General features: G+C 41.9%; 1 long non-coding RNA gene across 2 annotated transcripts; it reads left to right on the forward strand.

The window, feature by feature from the left end:
• The first annotated feature begins 5,917 nt into the window (after positions 1–5,917).
• LOC122550522 lies at positions 5,918–19,710 on the forward strand. 2 transcript variants are annotated; one of them, XR_006311868.1, is made up of 3 exons: positions 5,918–6,024; positions 14,918–15,049; positions 19,148–19,710. It is a non-coding gene; the product is annotated as an uncharacterized LOC122550522 (long non-coding RNA). The 2 variants fall into 2 exon arrangements; XR_006311869.1 differs by lacking the exon at positions 19,148–19,710 and adding an exon at positions 16,043–16,301.
• Positions 19,711–21,792: the final 2,082 nt, after the last annotated feature.

The raw sequence follows: 21,792 nt of genomic DNA on the forward strand, positions 1-21,792 counted from the left end.
TGGTGTCATTATTTCAGAATTTGGGAAGGAAAAGCCAGGGGACTTTAGACTGATAAGCCTGACATTGGTGATGAGTAAGTTGTTGAAAGGGATTCTGAAGGACAGGATTTTCATGCATTTGGGAATGCAAGAACAGATTGAGGATAATCAACATGGCTTTGTGTGTGGGAAATCATGTTTCACTAACTTGACTGAGGTTTTTGAAGAGGTGACAAAGAAGGCTGTCTGTATGGACTTCAGCAAAACATTTGACATGGTTCCACATGGTAGATTGGCTAGCAACATTAGATCACAAGAGATCTGGGAGAGCTAGCCAATTAGTTTGAAGGTAAGAAACAGATGGTAGTGGTAGACAGTTGTTTTGCCAACTGGAGATCCGAGACCAATGGTGTGCTACAAGAATGAGTTCTGGTTCCACTGCATTTCGTAAGTTACACAAATTATTTGAATGTGAATATAGGAGGTATGGTTGATAAGTTTGCAATAGACATCAAAATTGGTTATATAATGGACAGTGAAGAAGGTTAGATCAGAGTATAACAGGACCTTGATCAGATGGGCTAATGGGCCAGATAGAGTTTAATTTTGATAAATGTAGGGTGTTGCATTGTGGTAAGGCAAACCATGGTAGGATGTATACAGTTAACGGTAGGGCCCTTGGGGAGTGTTGCCAAACAAAGAGACCCAGGGGTGCAGATGCATAGTTCCTTGAAAGTGGAGTTGCAGGGAGACAGGTGGTGAAGGCGGCATTTGGCACACTTGCCTTCATTGGTCAGTGCATTGAATATAGGAGTTGGGAGGTCATGGTACAGCTGTACAGGACATTGATAGGCCACCTTTTAGAATACTGCATTCTAGCCAAAGGAAAGATTGTGCTAAGCTTGAAAAGGTTCAGAAAAGATTTACATGGAAGTTACTGGGATTGAGAGTTTGAGGTATAGGGAGAAGCTGAATAGGTTGAAGCCTTTTTCCCTGGAGCTTCAGTGACTGAGGGGTGATTTTATAGAAGTTTATAAAATCATGAGGGGCATGGATAGAGTAAATAGCCACGATCTTTTCCCCAGGACAGGAGAGTCCAAAACTAGAAGGCATTGGTTTAAGTGAGAAGGGAAAGATTTAGAAGAGACCAGAGGGGTAACTTCTTTGTGCAGAGGGCATGGAATGTGTATGGAGCATGCTGCCAACTGGTGGAGATGGGTACAACTGCAACATTTAAAAGGCATCTAGATGGGTACATGATTAGGAAGGGTTTAGAGGGATATGGCCCAAATGCTGGCAAATGGGACCAGATCAGTTTAGATTATCTGGTTGGAGTGGACAAGGTGGACCAAGTTTCTGTGCTATATAAATCTATGACTGTATCTGCAGTTCTTTGTTATATTGCATTATCAATAGAGTTGTTCTTATTTGTTCAGTTTCTCTATTTAAATCTATGGTTTCCTCAATAATTTGCCTTTCAGATTGGAAAAAGTTCCAATTCTGTCTCAGACCACTTTCATCTCCACAGGTATAGGGACTGGAAAATCCAAAGGCATTCTCTGGTCGGCATGAATGAGTTGGACTGAAGGGTCTGTTTCCGCGCTGTACATCTCTATGGCTCTATGACTCTGACCTATTCACTAGTACAAAGACTGCAGTTCTAATTGTTCGTTGTTTTCTTTGGTAGCTGGCTGTCTTACAGTTCTGAAGATTTACACCATTTTAACTGTTCACTTCTAACTTAATGAGTAGCATTTTCCCAGCCCTTAAGCAACAGGGACAATGATGAGAAATGTGGGAGAATATGGTGAAAGTGAAGAAATCTGATAGTTGACATTGAGGAGAAAAAGTCTGATGTTCTACTTATTAATGAGTTCTAAATGTTACTAGTAAGGTATAACTACTTTACTCATATGTATTTGCATCCTATTATTCACTCATTTTGCCTCATTTATATTAAATTTGTGATTTTCCCACACACTGGTTTAAAATTAGCCAACACCAACTCCTGATTCGAAAGTCAGCAGTTAACTGGTGGGATCCTGCTTGCCACATGTTTTAATATAAATGAGGCAAAATGAGTGAATAATAGGATGCAAATACATATGAGTAAAGTAGTTATACCTTATTAGTAACATTTAGAACTCCACCTTCAGATCCGTTCACCAACACAGGGCAACATGGTGGCTCAGTGGATAGCATTGCTGCCTCACAGCGCCAGGGACCCGGATTCAATTCCATTCTTGGGAGACTGTCTGTGTGGAGTTTGCACATTCTCCCTGTGTCTGTGTGGGTTCCCTCTGAATGCTCTGGTTTCCTCCCACAGCCCAAAGATTTAGCTTGAATTGGCCAAGCTAAATTGTCCATAGTGTTCAGGGATGTTTAGGCTAGGTGCATTAGTCAGGGGAAATGTAGAGTAATAGAGTAGGAGAATGGGCCTGAGTGGGTTACTGTTCGGAGGGTCAGTGTGGACTTGTTGGGCCAAACGGCCTGTTTCCACATTGTAGGTGTTCTGTGATTCTGTAATAATTACAGCGACTCAAGCATATTTTCACTTGAATGTAATAATTTACTAGAGGTAGATAACTGAAGTGTTTAAATTAGATACAGATCAGCCATTGTTTAATTGAAGAATATACAGCATGAGGGGACAGATAGGAGCAGGAATAAACCCCCTATTAATATACGCATAATGTAACACTCCATAATATTGATTGAGTACAATTATACCTAGCTGAACATTAGGAACCCAAAGCTGCTAATTTGGTATCAACTAGTAGTAATGCTTTCCTCCCATTGGAAAATGTCGGGTTACATGGATAGGGCAAAGGGGATGGGTCTGTCTGGAATGCTCTTCAGATTCAATGAGTCAAAAGGCCTGCTTCTCTAATATGATCTTATTATGCACTCCAATCATGGTAACCATCTCCACATGCCAACAGAAGTTGGCATCAGCAAAACACAAGCTTCAACACATTTGCATGCCAACGTCAGACTTGTTCATAATGCAGTTCTGGACATACTTCACTTCTACACTTTTGGAATTCACTGACACGTTCCAAAGCAATGATTCTGACAGATCACACAATGTGCAGTTACACACAGCCATCAAATGCATCTAAATGGAGGGCATCCCATAGCTTTTAACTTGCTTTCTTCACATTTACTTTGAACTGATTTGGTTTCTCACCTCTGCCTTGCCATGCCTTTTAGCTCACTGCTATTTGATTGACAGCTCACAGGCTCACAGCTTCTCTGCATTTTTATGCAGATTGAAATCCAGACAGCTTGTCATGGTTACCAACTCTGAACAGTCATGGGGGTGGGCATGATGCTGTATTGAGTGGAGATGCTGCAAGCAGTGGTGAGAGTTGTGTACCATTAATGTTGATGATGTAACTGCATTTGCAGAGATAAAGTGAGTATGAGGAAATGGAGAGAAAATGGTGTCACTTACCCTTCAGAGTGCAGAAGTCATAACTCCTACATGTTCCTCTTGATGCAGCACTTAGCCAAGTTGCTATCTGGGTTCAGTTTGACTATTTCTGGAGGTGTGAATGTTTTTGCTGGTACAGAACAAAGTGGACAGTCCTCCTCTCCACCATCCTGTTTACAAGCACCTCTTGGCCCTTTTCTCCAAAGTAGGTGCTAGATTCCCTTTCTGGGTTATCTTATCAGACCTCACTTTCTCCAAACTGTTGGGACAGCCAACAATAAATGCCAATTCTTGGCATGCAGCATTGAAGTAGTGTGCAGGTGGGGTTTACATAGAGCACCCGTTGCATGGATAGCGCAAGGTTCCTGCAGCTGTACGGTTGAATGAGAAGAACCTGTATAAAGAATGAATGAGGAGAGCAGCAGATCATTGAGTGAGAAATGTCACCTTGGGCAGTTACAGGAAACTCTGCATGACAGGGCCCGAAAATAACATTTAACCAATAAGGGGAAAATTCAACCCCATGTTTCATGCGCTGGCTTTTAGCGATTTCTGCTTCTAATCTGAAAGCATTTATGTTTGAGACCACATAACCGTGGCATTTCACAGTGAACAATGATCAAATGCATTTGCACAAAGAATATGTGAACACAAGTTCCTCCTTAGTTTCAAAATCTTGATGAGAGATGCTATTCTAAAGAGTTTATATTTGGAGAACTCTGTACTCTACTTCCTATAAATGTATCTAATTAGGTACACAGAATATTTAACTTTTGTGTTAAATAACGAAACAGAAACCAAACTACTACTAACTCTGGAAGTGCAATAAATTGAATGAAGAATGCCAGGAACAAAGAGCAAGTCAGCTCGCTTCTACACAGAAACTGAAATCCGACTATTGAGGGTCAGGTTGAACTGTACTGTCTTTACATGGCTGCTGATGTTGAGTATTCACGAAATTGTTGAAGATGAATAATTGACTGTATTTGAGTTTGAACTTAAGAAACAGAAGCAGGAATAGAATAGAATCCCCACAAAGGGAAAAAGCCCATTTGGCCGAACAGGTCCACACCGACACTCTGAAGAGTATCCCACCCAGACCCATTCCCCTACTCTATCACTTTACATTTACTCCTGACTGGGCAGCACGGTGGCATAGTGGTTAGCACTGCTGCCTCACAGCGCCAGAGACCCTGGTTCAATTCCCGCCTCAGGCGACTGACTGTGTGGAGTTTGCGGAATAGAATAGAATCCCCACAAAGGGAAAACAGCCCATTTGGCCCAACAGGTCCACACCGACACTCTGAAGAGTATCCCACCCAGACCCATTCCCCTACCCTATCACTTTACATTTACTCCTGACTGGGCAGCACGGTGGCACAGTGGTTAGCACTGCTGCCTCACAGCGCCAGAGACCCTGGTTCAATTCCCGCCTCAGGCGACTGACTGTGTGGAGTTTGCACATTCTCCCCGTGTCTGTGTGGGTTTCCTCCGGGTGCTCCGGTTTCCTCCCACAGTCCAAAGATGTGTAGGTCAGGTGAATTGGCCATGCTAAATTGCCCGTAGTATTAGGTAAGGGGTAAATGTAGGGGTATGGGTGGGTTGCGCTTCGGCGGGGTGGTGTGGACTTGTTGGGCCGAAGGGCCTGTTTCCACACTGTAAGTAATCTAATCTAAACACGCCTAACCTACACATTCCTGAACACTGGGCAATTTAGCTTGGCCAATTCATCTCGCCTGCATATCTTTGGACTGTGGGAGGAAACTGGATCACCCGGAGGAAACCCACACAGACACGGGGAGAATGTGCAAACTCTGCACAGGCAGTCACCTGAGGCTGGGATCAAACTCAGGATTCTGGCGCTGTGAGGCAGCAGTGTCAACCACTGAGCCACCGTGCTACCTAGTAGGCCACATGCCTCCTTAACTATTCAATAAATCTTGGCTGATTGTCTTTCTCAGCTCTAAGCTTCCATCTTATCTCATGTGCTTTCTATCTCTGAGGGCTGGATTTTAGCTTACTACATGTGGAAGTAGGGTGTAGTAGGGAGGAAGGGTTAGAATCTAGATGCAAGATGTGATCCCACAGCAAGCACCACCGCACTTGTGCAATGCATGTGCACACGCTCCACCTGGAGAGAACCTAGTGGACAGACTTGACATTTCCTGAGCAGGTCGTAGCAAGGGGAAGGTTGCACTGCTGATAGGTTGGTTCCTCCAGACAATATTAGGGTGGAGGCAAACTATTCTGATTCAGGAGAATGTTTTGCCTGGTTATAATGTTTAGAAATAAATTAATTTAGGTGTGGACTAGCTGTAAGTCAACAACAATAACCCATTGCTAGTTTGGGTCTCATACAGCGTGACCATAGGGATAGCTCTATGGAAAAAGAATGCAGACACTGTTCTGTTGTTTCACTGTGCATTATCCAGCACTATGGTTGTTACAAAGTACATAGTGTATCTCTCTTCACATCATGTTCATTTTTGCCCTTACCAGCACACTGTTCATTATGGAGATGAAAACCACCATCTGGTGAGTAGAAGCAGAGAAGCCCAGATCTGAGCATCAGAACAATGGCTTTTAACAAGCATGCCAAAGTATTTGAGGTATGTCAAAACAAAGCTTAGGAGCAGGAGTCAATCATTCAGCACTTTCAGTTCTGCTTCTTCATTCAATATTGATCATATCTGATTTGGTTTTGGTCGCAGCTCTACTTTCCTGTCTACAACCCATAATATTTGACTCCAGTTACTTTCAGAATCTATTCAACTTAGCCTGGAATAAGTTTAACTATCCAGCCTCCACTATCTTCTGGTGGAGATAGTTCCACACTCCAACACTGCTTTGAGAGGAAAAATTCACCTCATTTCTGTCTGAGAAGGGAGACCTCATATTTTTAAATCATGTTTCCAAGTTTTAGTCTCTGCTATGAGAAGAAACATTCTCCCGGCATCCAGCCTATCTGGTCCCCTCAAAATCTTACATGCTTCAATAAGGTCTCCTCTCATTCTTGTAATTTGCAATGGATATAGGCCTAACCTATTCAACTTTTCTTAATAAGGGAGCTTTTCATCCCAGAGATGAGACAAATGAATGTTCTATGAACACTTTCTAAATTAATGATTTTTTTTCAAATATGAACACCGGAAGTGTACATAGTATTCCAGATGTGGTCTCACCAATGCCTTGCACAGCTACAGTAACATTTATAGAGTCATAGAGCAGTACAGCATGGAAACAGACCAACTCATCCATGCTGACCAGATATCCTAAATAGTCCCATTTGCTAACACTTGACCCATATCCCTTTGAACCCTTTCTTTTCATATATCCATCCAAATGCCTTTGAAATGTTTTATTTTTCCCAGCCTCCATCACTTCCTTTGGTAGCTCATTCCATACACATATCACCCTCTATGTGAGAAAGTTACCATTTAGTACCTTTTAAAACTTTCGTCTCTCACCTTAAACCTATGCCCTCCAGACTTTGACTCCACCACCCTGGGGAAGAGACCTTGGCTACTCACCCTATCCATGCCCCTCATGATTTTATAAAGGTCACCTCTCAGACTCCGATGGGAAATAACCCCAGCCTATCAGCATCTACCTACAGCACAACTCCTCCAATCCTGGCAACATCTTCCTTACATTTATATTCCACCTCCCTTGCAATAAATGACATCATTCTATTACTTTCTTAATCACATGGTGTACCTGCATACGAACTTTGTGATTCATGCCCTAGGAAAATTATTTTCCCCCAGACTACTGATCTCTGCAATCTTTCTCCACTTAAAAAGCACAATGTTCTTCTGTTCTTCCTGTCAAAATGGGCAAGTTCATATTTACTCCGATTGAATGTTTTTAGGACAATAAAACTTTCCAGTGACGAAAGCATATTATATCTTTAGGGTCAAATAAAACGTTTATATCAGACTCAATAGAAACTCACATTTCCTCTGTGTGACAAAGTTAATTTCCCCAGTGTTATAACTTTCTGAGACCTCTGTGCTACCCCAATTCTGGCCTGTTGTGGATCCACTACTTTTGTAAATGTGCCTTTTGTACCTTCGGCTGGCTAAAGCTAACCCCTGGAATTCTCTTCCTAATCTTCACTTCTCTATCCCTCAGTTAGTTTTTAATGTGGGTTTATACCTATCCCTTTGACAAAACGTTTAGTCAATGTCCCAATATCTCTCCTGTGGTTCAATGTCAAATTGGTTGTGTGATAATGTGAAGAGGAGAAAGTGAGGTCTGCAGATGCTGGAGATCAGAGCTGAAAATGTGTTGCTGGAAAAGCGCAGCAGGTCAGGCAGCATCCAGGGAACAGGAGAATCGACGTTTCCTGAAGAAGGGCTTATGCCCGAAACGTCGATTCTCCTGTTCCCTGGATGCTGCCTGACCTGCTGCGCTTTTCCAGCAACACATTTTCAGCTCTGATAATGTGAAGAACCTTGGGACGTTTTGCCAACAGTTTGTTGTTGTAAAAAACTGGACTATCACTGAACGCAAAGAGACATGCGGTCACATTAGATGTAAAGCTTTGATGACATGTCTGTCTTTTCTCTGGAATACATTTCACTATGTTCAAGGTAAAAATGAATTAAAGTTATTGTTGTTAAAGCTATTAGTGCAGCAGGTAAAACGTGGTAACAAATTCTCTTTGTTTTTTGCCCTTGCACTTTCATTCTAAAATATATTGATTAATGTTCTATAGAAATGAGAGAAGCTTTTGGCAAGGAGTTTCAATAATATGTGTTAAGAGGCAATAAAGACAACATTAGGCCATTTCAGATTAACATAATGACTGTACTCATTGTTCAGGATCATATCTCTCATTTGGTTTTATGAAGAGAGGGCAAAATACCAAAGTTCAATCACAGTCTTGACAAGTAAATAGAACAGAGGGGTGTTTTCATCCCAGGCAGGATAGGAGCAATATCCGTTGTTGTAACCATGTGAGGACCAGAGTATAGGAGACAGTGAGGCCTGCAGATGCTGGAAGCCAGAGTCAATCGATGTGAAGTTGGAAAAATGCAGCAGGCAGAAAAGTCAATGTTTCAATGTCAGACCTGTTCCAGCATCTCCAGACATTGAAACATTGACTTTATTGCCTGCTGTGTTTTTCCAGCTTTACATCTATTGAGAACCAGAGTATAGCAGGAGTTCTAGTTCAGGCTGTTTAGAACAAATGCTAGCCTCTTAAGTTTTGGCAGCCCCCTGTGCTCAGCCTACCCTGAGTTTCAGCAAATTGTTTTGCAAATGGTGACAAAAACAGAATTGCTGGAAAAGCTCAGCAGGTCTGGCACCATCTATGGAGAGAAATGTGGAGTTAACGTTTCAGGCCCAGTGAACCTTCCTCAGAACTAGTTAACTGGAAGGATTCACTAGATAAAGATCAGGAGAAAAGTATTGTTCACAATGTACCTTGTCACTTACTCAGAAATACTCAAGATATGTCAAATGTATTGAAATGTGCAGGGATGTGGAGAATGGTTGTACAGGAGTCACTCCTGAAAAGTTAGCATGTTTCCAATGGATTGAATGGTTTCTGTACTGAAACAATTCGTCATTTTATGAAATGTGTGGCAACAGTGTAACAATAGTCATTCCAGTGTTATTGAATTCAGAGAATCACCGACAATGGCTTCCTTTCATGGTCCTCCATAGCTAGCTTTGGTGTCCCCCAAGATTCTGTCCTTACAACTACACCCTGCAAGTTCTCAGTTACACATGTCTTCTTGATAATTTCATCAGGAAATATCGCAGGAAATATCCAGCTTGTTTGTTGTTAACACCCAACTTTTCCTCACCATCGTCTCTCTCGAATGCTCCACTGTCATTAAATTATCAGGCTGCTTTTTAAAAAAAAATCATTCACAGGATATGCACTTTGCTGGTTCGGTCAGCATTTATTTCCTACCCTTAATTGCACTTGAACACATAGAACATAGAACGTTACAGCACAGTACAAGCCCTTTGGCCTTCGATGTTGCGCCAACCTGTGAAATTAATTTAATGCCCATCTAACCTACACCGTTCCATTATTGTCCATATGTATGTCCAATGCCCATTTAAATGCCCTTAATGTTGGTGAGTCTACTACTATTGCAGGCAGGCCATTCCACACCCCTTCTACTCTCTGAGTAAAGAAACTACCCCTGATATTTGTCTCACCCCTCAACTTAAAGCTATGTTCCCTCATGCTAGTCATCACCATCCGAGGAAGAAGGCTTTCACTATCCACCCTATGAAACCCTCTGATTATCTTGTATGTCTCGACTAAGTAACCTCTCAACCTTCTTCTCTCCAACAAAAACAGCCTCGGTTCCCTCAGCCTTTCTTCATAAGAACTTCCTTCCATACTAGGCTACATCCTAGTAAATCTCCTCTGAACCCTTTCCAAAACTTCCTCCTTCCTTGGGGCAGCATGGTGGCTCAGTGGTTAGCACTGCTGCCTCACAGTGCCAGGGATGCGAGTTCGATTCCTGCCTCAGGTGACTGTCTGTGTGGAGTTTGCACATTCTCCCCATGTCTGCGTGGGTTTCCTCCCACAATCCAAAGGTGTGCAGGTCAGGTGAGTTGGCCAAACTAAATTGCCCATAGTGTTAGGTGCGTTAGTCAGGCTAAATATGGGCTAGGGGAATGGGTCTGGGTGGATTACCCTTTGGAGGGGTGGTGTGGACTGGTTGGGCTGAAGGGCCTGTTTCCATACTGCAATTAATCTAATCTAATCCTTCCTACAATGCGGTGACCACAAATGCATGCAATACTCCAGGTGCGGCCTTACCAGTGCCTTGTACAGCTGAAGCATGACCTCGTGGCTCTAAAACTCAATCCCCTGACCAATAAATGACAACACATCATATATTTTCTGAACAACCTTATTAACCTTATCAACTTTCAGGGATTTATGCACTTGGACATCAAGATCTCTCTGTTCATCCACACTGCCAAGAATTTTACCATTAGCCCTGTACTCTGAATTCCTGTTACTTTTTCCGAAGTGAACTACCTCACACTTTGCCACATTAAACTCGATTTGCCACTTCTAGCCCAGCTCTGCATCTTATCTATCTCTCTCTGTGACCCCCAACACCCATTGGCACTATCCATAACTCTACCTACCTTAGAGTCATCTCCAAATTTACTAAAACATCCTTCTACGCCCACATCCAGATCATTTATAAAAATGAAAAACAGCAGTGGCCCCAAAACAGATCCTTGCGGCACACTACTGGTAACTGAGCTCCATGATGAACATTTCCCATCAGCCACCACCCTCTGTCTTCTTTCAGCTAGCCAATTCTGATCCAAACCACTAAATCACCTTCAAACCCAAACCTCCGTATTTTGTGAAATAGCCTACCATGTGGAACCTTATCAAATGCCTTACTTAAGTCCATATACACCACATCAACCACTTTACCTTCATCCATCTGTTTTGTAACCTTATCGAAGAACTCAATAAGGTTAGTGAGGCACGACCTACCCTTAACAAAACCATGTTGACTATCCCTAATCGAGTGATTCATTTCCAGATGATTGTAAATCCTATCTCTTGTAACCTTTTCCAACATCTTACACACAACTGAAGTAAGGCTCACTGGCCTATAATTACCAGGATTGTCACAACTTCCCTTCTTAAACAAGGGAGCAACATTTGCTATCCTCCAGTCTTCTGGCACTACCCCTGTCGACAATGATGACATAAAGATCGAAGCTAAAGACTCTGCAATCTTCTCCCTGGCTTCCCAGAGAATCTGAGAATGAATCCCATCTGGCCCTGGGTCTTGTCTATTTTCAAATCTTCCAAAATTGCTAAAATCTCTTCTTTGTCAACCTGAATCCCATCTAATCTTGTAGCCTATATCTCCCTATTCTCACTAACATTGCCCTTTTCCAATGTGAATACTGACGAAAAGTATTCATTAAGCGCTTCCCCAATGTCCTCAAATTCCACACAGAACTTTCCACTATCTGTGATTGACCTTAATCTTACTCTAGTCATTCTTTTATTCCTGATACACCTATGGAAGGCTTTAGGGTTTTCCTTGATCCTATCCACCAACTATTTCTTATGACCCCTCCTGGCTCATCTTTGCCCTCTATAAGATCTTTTCTGGCTAACTTAAAGCTCTCAATCCCCCAAGCTGAGACTTCACGCCTCATCGTCACATAAGCCTTCTTCTTTCTCTTGACAAGAGATTCAACTTCTTTAGTAAACCATGGCTCCCTCTCTCAACAACTACCTCCCTGCCTGATAGGTATATACTTAGCAAGGACCCATAGTAGCTGTTCCTTGAATAATCTCCACATTTCAAGAGTGTCCATCCCCTGCAGTTTCCTTCTCCATCCTATGTATCCTAAATCTTGCCTAATCACATTATAATTGCCATTACCCCAATCATAGTTCTTTCCCTGCAGTATACACCTATCCCTGCCCATAGCTATTGTAAACATAACTGAAATATGGTCACTAAAAAGTGCTCACCTACCTCCAACACTTGGCCAGGTTCATTACCCAATACCAAATTCAATGTGGCGTCGCCTCTTGCTGGCTTGTCTACATACTGTGTCAGAAAACCCTCCTGCGCACATTGAACAAAAATTGACCCATCTAAACTGCTTGAACTATAGTATTCCCAGTCAATATTGGGGAAGTTAAAGTCCACCATAACAACTACCCTATTACTCTTGCTCCTATAGAGAATTATCATTGCTATCCTTTCCTCTATATCCCTGGGACAATTCGGAGGCCTATAGAAAACTTCCAACAGGGTGACCTCTCCTTTCCTGATTCTAACCTCAGCCCAAACTACCTCAATGGATGTGTCCTCAAATGTTATCTCAGCTGCTGTAATACTACCCTTGATTAACAATGCTACACACCCACCTCTTTTACCATCTTCTCTGTTCTTTCTGAAACATCTCAATTCTGGAATCTGCAACAACCATTCCTGTTTGTCCTCTAGCCATGTCACTGGAATGGCCACAACATTGCAATCCCAGGTACAAACCCATGCCGCAAGTTTACCCACCTTATTCTGGTGGTGGTGATCTGATTTATTGAGCTGCTGGCATGTAGTGTAGGTACCACAGTGATTGTAATGAGATCAGCGAGGTGGACCTCATTGCAAAGAGTTCCCTGATTGGGGCTGTTAATCTGGTCCAAGCAGGGAGCCCTGGCTGACAGATAAAAACAGGAGTGTCATACAACCTCCCAATCTGAGAGCTGGTTGTGAGGGAGCTGGATCAGTGTCAATGACTCTCCAAATGTAAATAAAGGGTGACTGGGTGACGGGATACCAGTCTCTGCTATTTCAGATACAGCCACAATGCTATTAAGGTGGGAGTTCCAGGATTTTGACCAAGTGACAGTGAAAGAATGGTGATATAGTTCAACGTCAGAATTGTGCATTGCTTGGTGATCCAATATATATGTTGTCCTTGTCCTTTTACATGATAGGGTTAGAAATTGCTATAAAAGCAGCCTGATTAAGTTATTGCAGTGCATCTTTAGATGGTACATGCTGATGCCATTGTGTGTCAATGGTGGAGGGAGTGAATGTTGAATGTGTTAGATAGATAGGCTAGTGAAGTGGGTTGGATAATTTGATGATGCTGAGCTTCTTGAGTGTTGTTGAAGGAATGCCTATCTTGGCAAATGGAGAGTATTCAATCACACTCCTGAGTAGTGCTTGCAGATGAGAAAACGATTTGAGGAAGCAGGACGGGAGTTCTTTACACAATACCCAATACTACATGAGAAGCAATTTCCTCTAATTATATACTGGGGGGACTGAAGCCATTCGTTTTTCTCCTTCCACATTCTATTCCTGAACTATTGACTCTGTCTCACTTATAACAGTCTGAGGCACACCAGTACATATCCAGAAATGGGTTTGCCCCCACATATACATGCAATACCTAAACCACCTATTACCATCACTGTAACGTTGTCCAACTCCAATCCTGATTCAACTCATCTTCTGCTGAAGCTGCCATTTACATTTTTGATATCTCCAGACTATTTCAACAAACTGCTGGTTGACTTCCCAGCTTTTTCCTTCTGGAAAGTTAAAGTTATACAAAACTCTGCTGCCTTCAAGACTTGCTTTAACATCTCACACTGACCAAACGTTTGGCTATTTGCCCTAATTATAAAATCATAAGATATGAGAGAAGTAGACTATTCAGCCTGTCAATACTGCTCTGTCATTTAAACTGCAGAGACCCGGGTTCGATTCCCGCCTCAGGCAACTGTCTGTGTGGAGATTGCACATTCTCCCCGTGTCTGCGTGGGTTTCCTCCGGGTGCTCCGGTTTCCTCCCACAGTCCAAAAATGTGCAGGTTAGCTGAATTGGCCATGCTAAATTGCCCATAGTGTTAGGTGAAGGGGTAAATGTAGGGGAATGGGTCAGGGTGGGTTGCTCTTCAGAGGGTCGGTGTGGACTTGTTGGGCCAAAGGGCCTGTTTCCACACTGTAAGTAATCTAATCTAAGATCATGGCTGACATGTTTGAGACCATAACTCCAGTTTCTGGCCTGAATACCACCATCCCCATGCCTCACACCATAACTTTCAAGTTTCCTGTTTAAAGATCTGTCTAACTCAGTTTTGATATTGCCTTAAATAGCTCAGGGTGAAATTTTGTTTCATTCTGACCTTGTAGCACCTTGGGATTTTTTTTACATTAAAGATACCACATAAATTCAAATTGTTACCATTGCAAATGTCATTATACAGGCAAATGCAGCAGGCAATTTTCTCTTGGAGGTTTTACTAGTTTGGAGAATTTTGCTTCCAAAAACAATAGTGCTGGCTATACCTAAAGCATGTAACTGATGTTGGCCTGCCATTGTGGACTCATGCTACTATCCATCTTGAAGTAAGGCACCAGGAGTTTGGCCCTTTTTTTTTGCCCAGAAGATCTTTCATGGATGCTTTAATCTGCATAGAGATAACTGCCAATTAAACTAGCCTCTGAGAGTTCTTCCCTTTGCTGTGGGATCTTCTGACAAAATTGTCAGTAGAACTCTTGGGGTTTTTCTCTATACAACAGGAGTTGAAGCCTGTTAAATCAGAAGCTGATTTGTACCTTGAGCTTTTCTTCAATTCTCTCCAGATCTTTTCTGGATTTTGTTTTAATTTAGTCTCACTAATTTGCTCAAGCATCTTCTTGCCAACAGCAAGTACAATATTCAGAGATCTCGTCATTGGATTATTTATTATCATTATCTCCAAAGTAACGCTGCACTTGTTGCTTAAATGGCTGCATTTCCATAAAGATCTGTTTGTTGCCCAATCCATAATTAAATATTTGCCTTCTATTTCTTGTCGATGGTTTTTTTATTGAAAGAAGGTGCAAGGCTTCTTTGTTCTTCTCTTTTACTTAGTTTGTTGTTCTGTCTTTTTGTTTTACCCTCTTTTGCTTCTACATTACTTTATTTTTTCACTGCATGTTTAATGAATTTGTGACATTTTGAATTTGTTAAGAAATAAAGGTCAATGATACCAAGTTTCAGCCATTTGATGCTATTTACACAAGGAGTGAGGATGTCACAGAACTTCACTGGGAACCATATTGAAGAGATTAAAATGGCCTATCCAATCATACTCCGTGCAAAGGTAAGCTTCTTCAGTTTGGAAAATCATTTTTTAATGCTGAAGAAAACATTTTGAACAGAAGGATTTTGTGTTTAAACTGAATGTAGATGTTGATGACCATTTTTATTTTAAATTTTTTCAAGAGCTTGCCTTTTTAAAAAACTGACACAGGGTGTCTGACTGGGCAGGATTTAAAACTAAAGTAGGAAAGACGTAAGTCTGATTCCTGGTTATATACTTTGAAGACCTGTGTTTACATAAATTTGTCGCTGTTGGTTTCCAAATTCTTTCAAGTTCAAGCCTATTGTCTAGTGAATCTTCAGTGGAGTAGCAAGATCCTGCAAATAATATCTTGGAGTGTTTTATTACCTCTGCTTCCTACTGAGCAGCCTTTCCTCTGATCTTCTGTCCAAGCCTCCTAGGTGCCTTGTGGATCATGCTGACAATGATCACTATCTGCAGAACATAGAGCAACTGCACACACATGCAGCTTAAAGAGAATATAACTACTGAGCTGTCACCATAATCTGATCTGTAGTGGATTGAGTGATTGGCTTTTTACCTTAAACTGGGTATTTTTACGTCCCATATTTAAAAAAAACTGAATATGGGTAACAGAACACTGAAAGATTCAATGGATGTTAATTTCAATTCTGGATATCCACCTACATTACAATCATAACCACTCTGGGCTGGTACTGGGCAGTTTACTTAAAAACTGTTATACACTTCCCTTAGCAAGTCATGCTCTAATTGGCCCCAGTAAGATGGAGTCTGAGATCTTTACGCTTTCAGATCATATGCTTTTATATGGTGATGATATTATGTGCCTGCCTCTTCAAGACATATTGCATACTTGGTGTGAAATATAGCATAGCAAGCAGGTAATTAATACAATTCATCTTTTGATATGCAACAACAAAAGGAATGCAGGTTTTGGTAGGGAACCAGCCTGTAGAAACTTCCATGTCAATTTTAAATTATAAAAATCACAATTTTTTTGTCTATCTGAAGGAGCAAAATGAATTGAACATACAGCTACAGCTACTTTTCCATGCAAATATGACGTAGTTTGCGTCTACATTGTGTTTAAAGTGACAATCAATGGATCAACATGAGTGGAACTTCTCTCAATCCTGCTGTTCTTCCTCCGCTGCCCCATCAGTTAAAATCTAAGCTTGGAAAGCAAGGATAGTATGTCCACAATGTCTATGATAGGACAACCATCACCATCTTTCATTCATCGTGCACAACTTCTAGCTACTAGCCGCGATGCCCGCTGTCCCTTGTGTCTTGTTCAGGTATCTGTAGGATGTTAGCAATCTTGGCAGAGAAATGTCTGACTCCACCAGAAGCCACATCCTCAATGTCTAATGAAGAAAGTTCCTTTGCCTCAAAGGAAGCATCTGAAAGGCTTGACACTGAACCTCCCACCAGCTCAGATACTGATACCTGGGTGGGAATGTTAGGCTCAAAAAGTTTGGGAGAACAATCTGGTGAGAAACTCACTATGACAGCTCCTCAGCTGGTTGAGGAAGAAAAGCCCCAGGTCACTGACACTTGGACAACTTCCAGAGACCAGCATCAGATCAGCCCCAAGAGGAGAGTACACAGTGCTGCTGGCAGTCAGGGATTTGTACTTAGGTACAGGGTGGAATGAAAGTGACAGAGACGTACATCTGACACAATGGCCCTTATTGCCCAAAGACAGCGGGAATGCAGCTACTCGATGGGGGCCGAACTCCCATAAGCATGTGACAATCTGGCTACCTCCGTGGACAGGTTGGTGGCTGCCATGGAGAACCAAGTCCAAGTTCAGCACACTGAGTGCCTGAGAGATGTGCATTCTATGCTCATTTTGAACAGAAGGTCAGTGAAATGATGTCATCTGCCCTGACTGCCTTGGGTCCACCTGTACCCACAGTCACCACCGCCGATGTCAGATCAGCCTTCTTGAGGGTGAACTAATGTAAAGTGACTAACCCAGCTGGAGTCCCTGGCTGTGCGTTCAGATACTGTGCAGGCCAGCTAGTGGGAGTATTTGCACACATCTTTAACCTCCCCTTAAAGGTTCCCACCTGATTCAAGAAGACCACCATCATGCTTGTGCCAAAGAAAAATCAGTCAATGTGCCTTAATGACTACTGCCCAGCGGCTCTGTCGTCCCTCATTATGAAGTGCTTTGAGAGTTTAGTAATGGCACACATCAACTTGAGCCTCCCAGACTGCCTTGATCTGCTACAATTCACCTACCATCACAATAGGTTTATGGCAGATGTCATTTCCCTGGCCCTACATTTATCCCTGGAACATTTGGATAACAAGGACACCTACATCAGACTTCTATTTATTAGCTCTACCTTCAACACTATAATTCCAACAAAACTCATTTCCAAACTCTGAGACATACAACTCTGCTCCCTCCTCTGCAACTAAATCCTCGACCTCCTGATCCACAGAGTACAATCAGTAAGTGTAGGCGACAACATCTGCTCCACAATATTTCTCAACACTGGAGTCCCGCGAGGCTGCATACTCAGCCAATTACTATATCCTGTATATACTCATGGCTGTCTGCCCAAATTCAGCTCTAATTCCATTTACAAATTTGTATTGCCACAGTGGGTCGGAATTCAAACAAGGACAAGACAGAGTACAGGAGGAGATATGGAGCTCAGTGACACGGTGAACAGACAATACTTTCTTCCTCAATGTCAACAAAACAAAGGGGCTGGTCATAAACTTCAGGAAGTGGAATGGAGGACATGCCCCTGCCTGTATCAATGACGCTGAGGGGAGGTGATCGAGAGCTTCAAGTTCCTAGGATTAAACATCAGCAACAATCTATCCTGATCCAACAATGTCAATACTATAGTCTAGAAAGCACACCAACACGTCTACTTCTTCTATAGACTAAGGAAATTCAACATGTCCACAATGACCCTTACCAATTTTTATAGACGCACAGTAGAAAGCATCCGATCCGGTTGTATCACAACTCAGCATGGCAACTGCTCTGCCTAAGACTGCAAGAAACTACAAAGAGTTGTGAACACAGCCCAGTGCATCACACAAGCCAGCCTTCCTTCCATTGACTCTGTCTACATCTCCTGCTGCCTCAGGAAAGCAGCCAACATAATTAATGACCCCTCTCACCCAGTTATACTCTCTTCCAACCTCTTACACTGGGTAGAAGATAGAGAAGCTTGAAAACACCAGCAATAGATTTAAGAACAGCTTCTTCCCCATTGTTATCAGATTTATGAGCAGACCTCTCATATCTTAGAGTTGATCTTTCTCTGCACCTTATCTGTTACCCTCATTCTGTTCTGTTACCCTGATGTACTTGTGCCTGCTCAGCACTCAATACAATACTTTTCACTGTATCTTGATACATGTGACCATAATAAATCAAATCAAATAATCTTTAGAACTGAACAGAGTGCGAGAGGGGAATGGGAAAAGGCAAAGCAATTAGAAATAATAGGTCAGAATAGGTTGTTAGATCAGCCATGCTACACAATGAGCATTACATTTTGAGGTAGATTTTGAAACTCATGACAAAGAAGCAAAGTAAAAGAACGGATAAACAAGAAAGGTGAAAACAAACTAAAGAATGTGAAGTTAGATTAATGTCCCACTGATTTTATGAATTTTAATAGGACGATGGAGCTAGAGTCACTATTTAGAATGGAAGGGAATAAACAGTAATGGAAACTTAGCTTTATCTTAGATAAAATATGCCTTGTCATAATGTCATAAAGATAAGAAAAGTTTAAAAAAAAAAGGATGTGATTAAGTAAGACCCTAGTCAAGGTAATCAGACTATCTGTCTGAGCTAAGTTGAAAAAAAATGTTTGGCTACCAAATTGGGAGTTAACAAGAGGTGAGCTGTGAGAAAGGAATCAAAAATAACATTTCTGGTACCAATCAAGAAATAGCCAGCAGAAAACCATTAGTGCAATGGGGAATAATTCACTAACTAATGGCAAATAGATTAAACATTTGTAATCAACATGTAGGCATTATCATTGTTATTTCTGAATACCTGAAACATTTTGTAGTCCAGACTTTAATTATATGAAGTTCTTATCAATATTTTTAATCAACCTTTTGTAGATGCGTGATGATACACTTTAAGCACAAGTGGGACTCGAACCTAGGCCTCCATTACCACTATTCAACAAGAGCTCGATCATGGAACCCTTGCACCCTGCTGCATGCACCTACTTGCAGTTCATTAGAGTTGGGACTTGGGAAAAATAATTGCTTTTTATGTTAAATTGCTCAGTGGGTTTGGCTCAGTGGTGTCTGGATGTCTGGGGTCGGGGTCAGGTGGATATGATCCTGGAAGGGTGCATAGTTGTTCTGCCCCATTGCTGACTCTCCCGATCCCACAGCAAGGACCGCGAAAAGAATGTTCAGCCATTTATTTTTCAAAGATTGCTATGTCTGAAAACTTGATAGCGCTGGAAGAGGTAGCTCAAATTGATACCCTCTCCAAGATGCCAGTGGAAATGGGAGAAGTAAAGGAACCAAAGCCCTCTTCAGGTCTCCACTGCCCTGTATACACTAGAAGCAGTGAACCCATAAATTGGCATTGCACTTGTTCAGATGTTGAGAAGCAGCACTAGGACATAGAACATAGAACATAGAACATAGAACAATACAGCACAGAACAGGCCCTTCGGCCCACGATGTTGTGCCGAACTTCTAACCTAGATTAAGTACCCATCCATGTACCTATCCAAATGCCGCTTAAAGGTCGCCAATGATTCCGACTCTACCACTCCCACGGGCAGCGCATTCCATGCCCCCACCACTCTCTGGGTAAAGAACCCACCCCTGACATCTCCCCTATACCTTCCACCCTTCACCTTATATTTATGTCCCCTTGTAACACTCTGTTGTACCCGGGGAAAAAGTTTCTGACTGTATACTCTATCTATTCCTCTGATCATCTTATAAACCTCCATCAAGTCACCCCTCATCCTTCGCCGTTCCAACGAGAAAAGGCCGAGAACTCTCAACCTATCCTCGTACGACTTCCTCTCCATTCCAGGCAACATCCTGGTAAATCTTCTCTGCACCCTCTCCAAAGCTTCCACATCTTTCCTAAAGTGAGGCGACCAGAACTGCACACAGTACTCCAACTGTGGCCTAACCAAAGTCCTGTACAGCTGCAACATCACTTCACGACGCTTGAATTCAATCCCTCTGCTAATGAACGATAATACTCCATAGGCCATCTTACAAACTCTATCCACCTGAGTGGCAACCTTCAAAGAACTATGTACATAGACCCCAAGATCCCTCTGTTCCTCCACCTGACTAAGAACCCTACCATTAACCCTGTATTCCGCATTCTTATTTGTTCTTCCAAAATGGACAACCTCACACTTGGCAGGGTTGAACTCCATCTGCCACTCCTCAGCCCAGCTCTGCATCATATCTAAGTCCCTCTGCAGCCGACAACAGCCCTCCTCACTGTCCACAACTCCACCTATCTTCGTATCATCTGCATGATGTTATAAAGGTAAAAACAATGACTGCAGATGCTGGAAACCAGATTCTGGATTAGTGATGCTGGAAGAGTTCAGGCAGCCTCCAAGGAGCTTCGAAATCGACGTTTCGGGCAAAAGCCCTTCCTGATGAAGCTCCTTCATTGATTTCGAAGCTCCTTGGATGCTGTCTGAACTGCTGTGCTCTTCCAGCACCACTAATCCAAGATGTTATAAAACACTTTACAATCCTGACAGTAGCAATTACAAAGAAACTAGATAAAGATTTTAAAAACAGCATTATTAATGGTGTTGAACTGGAAATTGGCGATCTTTGGTTGGATGTTAAAGGGACAAAATCCAGTGTATTTGCTTTTAAATCTAATACACAACTTAAAAAGTTTTATCATTTCAAATTTCTAGAGTGGAAAGACGATATACCATTAGAACTACAATGACACCAATTCAAATAGTCACCATGTGCAGACAGAGAGAATTACGATTCAGTGAGGTCTAATGCAAGGATTATTCAAATCATAGGCATTGTCCACTAGTTGACAGCACAAGGAGTGCGAAAGAAGTACAAAGATTTGAGAAATCCCCATAAAGATGGTAACTCCTGCTCCACTGAGGGTTAACTCAGAGATCAAATCGAGAAGAACTAGATGACATGATACACTTACTAATTTGAACTGATTTGGAGATGCCGGTGTTGGACTGGGGTGTACAAAGTTAAAAATTACACAATTAAACCTGTTGACTATAACCTGGTGTTGCGTGATTTTTAATTTGAACTGGAGAGAGAGCCAACATTAGTCAGATAAATATAGATTGTACTTTATGTCAATGTATCTTCAAGTGATCTTTAAAGACCATGTAGTTGAAAGATTGAGAGCCAAGTACAATAATTGATTGTATGTTCACACAGCTACTGCATTATGTTTAACATTTATAAAGCTATATGCATGTTGAGATCAAATTACATTCTTTGTCAAAGGTAAATCAATGATTGACCTATTTGTTTCCCCAACTGTATTATTGCCTTTGACTATTTCTGTTCTCTTTTCCTCTTCCTTCTCTACAAGTGTTGATTCTGTGAAACCTAATTCTCCATCTCCATGACTACGACTCCCATGTTTGTATTATTGTGCAAGAAGCAGAATGCCCAAATGACCTTGGAGATATTGTCCAAGTTACAAAGCTAAGCCTCTCCTTTCTTGATCTCTCCAAATGGTTGCATTTCTGTTGCATGCCAATAGCCTG

Source organism: Chiloscyllium plagiosum, chromosome 6 (genome assembly GCF_004010195.1).
Source record: "Chiloscyllium plagiosum isolate BGI_BamShark_2017 chromosome 6, ASM401019v2, whole genome shotgun sequence".
Classification (NCBI taxonomy): Eukaryota; Metazoa; Chordata; class Chondrichthyes; order Orectolobiformes; family Hemiscylliidae; genus Chiloscyllium; species Chiloscyllium plagiosum.